Source organism: Rhincodon typus, chromosome 2 (genome assembly GCF_021869965.1).
Source record: "Rhincodon typus isolate 14 chromosome 2, sRhiTyp1.1, whole genome shotgun sequence".
NCBI lineage: Eukaryota > Metazoa > Chordata > Chondrichthyes > Orectolobiformes > Rhincodontidae > Rhincodon > Rhincodon typus.
This window is the reverse complement of record NC_063333.1, coordinates 93,046,902-93,051,910: the sequence shown is the minus strand read 5'-3', so window position 1 is coordinate 93,051,910 and position 5,009 is coordinate 93,046,902. Positions and strand designations below refer to the sequence as shown.

Sequence of the window (5,009 nt, the reverse complement as noted above, 5' to 3'; positions counted from 1 at the left end):
AACCTCATCCCGCCCCCTTGACTTGTCCGTCCTCCCTGGACTGACCTATCTCCTCCCTACCTCCCCACCTACACTCACCTTTACTGGCTCCATCCCCGTCTCTTTGACCTGTCTGTCTCCTCTCCACCTATCTTCTCCTCTATCCATCTTCTATCCGCCTCCCCCTCTCTTCCTATTTATTTCAGAACCCCCTCCCCGTCCCCCATTTCTGAAGAAGGGTCTAGGCCCGAAACATCAGCCTTCCTGCTCCTCTGATGCTGCTTGGCCTGCTGTGTTCATCCAGCTCTACACTTTGCTATCTCAGATTCTCCAGCATCTGCAGTTCCTACTATCTCTGATATAATATCAATGAGTTTTGTTTATTTCCAGTTATTGTAACTAGACCACTCTAAGGAGATCTCCAAAAAGGGCCCATGATTTTCAGAAAGTCCATGGCAGAACTCTGCCATCTTCCAACAGATGTTGGACAGGGACAGTTGCTGAAATGGCCAGTAATCTTTTACACCGTAGTACAAAGTTACATCTTACAGATTTCACAAATAATGTTTTCATTTTCAAGGGATTTAATATTTTCCTTACATGTCTAGAAGGAGGACAAGGAGGAACCTTTAAAAATACTCAAGGCTAAGCTTATACTGATGTGTGACCAATTACATGGTGCTACTTTGGTAGTCCAGAGATGTGCAGCTTAGGTGAATTGGCCATGGTAAATTGCCCATAGTGTCCAGGGATGTGTAGGCTAGGTGGGTTAGCTGTGCTAAATGTGGGGTTACAGGAAAAGAATCGGGTCTGGGTGGAATGCTCTTCACAGGGTTGGTGTGGACTCAAAATGGGCCAAATGGTCTCATTCTGCACTGTGGAGTTTTATGAAGGTTTAAACATCAAACTTCCATAAATTCAACACAAGTCTCAAGTGTCTCTTTCTTCAGTCATATTTTTTTCTGGTGACAAGCATTCAGCTTTTGAGGAAAAAAAAACTGTCTGGCTGTTCATTACCCTATTTATCTTCCTGTAGTGTTTATAAGTGTTCCAAGGGTCGGAGACTTCCATTGTTTGGATAAATTTAAGAAGTTAGGATTGTTCTCCTTCAAGATGAGGTTAAGAGGAGATGGGACTGAGGTATTGGACATCATGAGGAGACTAGACAGAGCAGACAGGGATAAACTGTTCTCTTTATCAAAAGGGCGAGAACCAGAAGGCATTGATTTGTGGTGCATGGCAAAGTAATGAAAGACGATGAGGAAAAACTATTTACACAACAGTTGTTTGAGAATCCTGAACGCACTGCCTGAGAAAACGATTTAAGCAGAGTTAATTGAGACTTCCAAAAGAAAATTGGATAAACACCTGTAAAGAAATATAACAAAAAGAGTGCTGTGCGCGGGGTAAAGAGTGGGACTAACGGAGTTGCTCATGACATTGCACAAAACCGAGGAATCAAACGGTCTCTTCCACACGGTACCTGTCCTTTAATTTGAGTGCAGCTTCAGCTGAATGCAGGAGCCTCCCTGACTGAATTAACTCCGAGCACTTTCTTCACTTACCCCTTCCCGAGCCCCTTACCTTTGGCGGGGCTGGCGCTGCGGAAGTCTACCGTTATTCCCTTCCCGCCAGGATCCGACCGCGCGGTGGCACCAGGCACGTGGACGGCGAGCGGCAACGGGCACGCGACGGGTGGTGGTGGTGGAGGTTCCTGGTACATGAGCAGTAGGAGTGATGTTTAAAAAATAGTGATTTTTCGTGCTCCTTCAGATTAGTCAATCAAAATGAAGTGCGAAGGTGGGAACACCGTTTTCTTTGCCTTAAGCGCTGTTATCAACTGGAAATAAAAGCTCACCGCTGATCCCTGGATCAAATCGACCGCACGGTTATTGGCAATTTCATAGCTGGAAATGGATTGCAGAATTAACTAATTTCAAATATTACGGCACAAGCACGACTGATACGTTGAGTGCATATGTAATAATCTTTCAACTTGCAATGTTGAGTTTTCTATCCATGGTCATATTTTCTTAACACTAAACAATGTAGCAGAGAATAACAATAAATTGTATCCCATTTTTAACATAACGTATCCGAAGGAGTTTCAAAACAACATTTTAAACAAAATTGAACATTGAATATATTTGTAATTCAAGGAAAGTTTTAAGAAGCTTCTTAGAAAGGGGACGAGATCTCCGGAGGCTGAAAGTGATACGATGGGAATTCCAGAGCTAATGGTCAAGGAATCTATAAGCAAGCAGAGCAGCTAAAATAGAGACTGCTGAAAAGACCATAGTATGTTGGATATCGATTGTTGGAGAGTTGTTGAACTGGAATAGATGACAGCGTTAGGGAGTGGCAAGCCCATTTGGAAACAAGGAAGAATCATTCCAAATCAACATGTGTACTCCTGGGAATACGTCCAGGGAAGTTATTTGGGTGGGACTGAGAAAGAAGAAAGGGTTGATCACTTTTTGGGATTGTACTATAGATTTACCAATAGTCAGCAGGAAATTGAGAAACAATTTTCTAAGGAGGTCTCAGTTATCTGTAAGAATATTAGGGTGGTTATGGTAAGGGTTTTTAACTTTCCAAATATAGATTGTGATTGCCATAGTGGATGGAAAGAAATTCGTTAAGTGTGCGCAAGAAAATTTTCTGATTCAGTATATGGATATACCTACTAGAGAAGGTACAAAACTTGACCCATTCTTGGGAAAAAAGGCAGGTCAGGTGAATGAGGTGTCAGTGGGGGAGTACTTTGGGTCCAGTGACCATAATTCTGTTAGATTTAAACTAGTGATGGAAAAGGATAGGCCAGATCTAAAAGCTTAAGTTCTAAATTGGAGGAAAGCCAATTTTGATGGTATTGGGCATATCTATTCTGTCTGTGAACTTTCAAAAGTTGATTGCGGGGGCGGATGTTTGCAGGTAAAGGGATGGCTGGAAAATGGGAAGCTTTTCAAAAATGAAAATCCAGAGACAATATGTTCTTGTTGGGTGAAGGGCAAGGCTGGTAGGTATAGGGAATGCTGGATGACTAGAGAAATTGAGGTTTTGGTCAAGAAAAAGTATAGACAGCAGAGATCAAATGAATCCCTAGAAGAGGACAAAGGCAGTAGGTGTATACTTAAGAGGGAAATCAGGAGGACAAAAAGGGGACATGAGATAGCTTGGGCAAATAGAGCGAAGGAGAATCCAAAGGGTTTCTACAAATACATTAATGACAAAAGGGTAACTAGGGAGAGAATAGGTCCCCTTAAAGATCAGCAAGGCCGTCTGTGTGTGGAACCTCAAGAGATGGGGGAGATACTAGATGAGTACTTTACATCAGTGTTTACTGTGGAGAAGGATATGGAAGATATAAAACGTGAGAAAATAAATAGCAACTAAATTTAGTCTACAACAGATCCAGAAATGACACTTGGAAAACCCTTGAGTAAAAAAAATTTCAAGAACCACAAGCACAAAGGCAACTAAACTGTCTCCTAAAATGTTACTTTCTGAAATAAATTACTTAATTTTCATTTGGATGATTCAGTACTTTATATTGCTAAAATGTGACCAGAGTGGCACAGCATGGTGGCTCAGTGGTTAGCACTGCTGCCTCACAGCACCAGGGACCTGGGTTTGATCCCAGCCTTGGGTGACTGTCGGTGGAATTTGCACATTCTCCCTCTGTCTGCTTGGGTTTCCTCCCCGAATCCAAAGAAATGTAGGATAGGTGGATTGGCTATGCTAAATTGCCCATAGTGTCTAGAGTGGGATGCTCTTTGGAGGGTCACTGTGGAATTGATGGGCTGAATGGCCTGCTTCCACACTGTAGGGATTCTATTCTATGATTAGATTGAAGCTTTTCATTTCATACTCAACAGAACTGGGGCGCAAGAAACAGACTTGGCAAAAAAGAGACACATTTTATACATTATGAAAAGAGACTGCTGATTACTTGGGCCATAACTGGTGTGGAGGTGTGACAAGAACAGTAAACTATCAATCTTAATTCTCAGACCAGATTCTGAATGGTCAGGACATGGCCACTGGGATGCAGCAGAGTTGGTTGTCTACATAACCTCATTTATGGAAAACTATGCAAGCCATGTATAAATACCTTTGCCTACATAAAAGGATCTTTAGTATTTATGTACATAGCTTCACATTGTGAGCCCAGCTGACAATTTTAAATTGGTTTCCAGTGTAACTCTTAGCACAGTCCAGATCGTTTAATAAATGATTTCCAATGGCAGGATTACATTTAATGGTGGTTATACTTTTCTGAGGCTTGCACCCATGGGCTGATTCAGCCTGATTGCCATACTGCCAGCTTTGAATGGATAATGAAATGGGTTATTTGAAATGGTCCACCAGTCATTGGGACATACAGTCTACGTACCTAACATCACACCGGTACTGGAACCCATTGAGTCACACAGTACAGGAACAGACCTATCGGCCCAACTCATCCACACTGACCAGGTTTCCTAAACTGAAATAATCCAATTTGCCTGCATTTGGCCCATATCCGTCTAAACATTTCCTATCCACTTACCTATCCAAATGTCTTTTATAAATTGTAATTATGATCGCCTCCATGACTTCCTCTGGCAGCTCTTTCCGTACACGCATCACCCTCTGTGTGAAAAATGTGGCTCTCAGATCCCTTTTAAATCTCTCTTATCTTAAACCGATGTCCTCTTGTTTTGAACTCCCCTACCCTGGATAAAAGACCTTGGCAATTCACTCTTCATGATTTTATAAACCTCCATAAAGTCACCCTTGAACCTCCTCTAAGCTCCAGGGAAAAAAGTCCCAGCCCATCCAACCTCCCCTTATAATTCAAACCCTCCAGTATTGGTAACATCCTTGGAAATCTTTTTTTGCACCCTTCCTAGTTTAATAATATCCTTCCCATAGCAGGACAACCAGAATTGTATGCAGCACTCTAAATGTGGTCTTACCATCGTCATGTACAACTGTAACATGACGTCCCAATTCCTGTACTCAATGCTCTAACCAATGAAGGCAAG

At 42.2% G+C, this 5,009-nt stretch overlaps 1 protein-coding gene across 1 annotated transcript in view; it reads right to left on the bottom strand.

The window, feature by feature from the left end:
* Nucleotides 1-1,634, bottom strand: part of LOC125485510 (zinc finger CW-type PWWP domain protein 2-like) — a 142,987-nt gene extending 141,353 nt beyond the window's left edge. Inside the window, exon 1 of the mRNA XM_048608573.1 lies at nucleotides 1,564-1,634. The gene's annotated coding sequence lies outside the window, so the exon portion shown is untranslated. The remainder of the gene's footprint in view (nucleotides 1-1,563) is intronic.
* Between the last annotated feature and the right edge of the window lie 3,375 nt (nucleotides 1,635-5,009).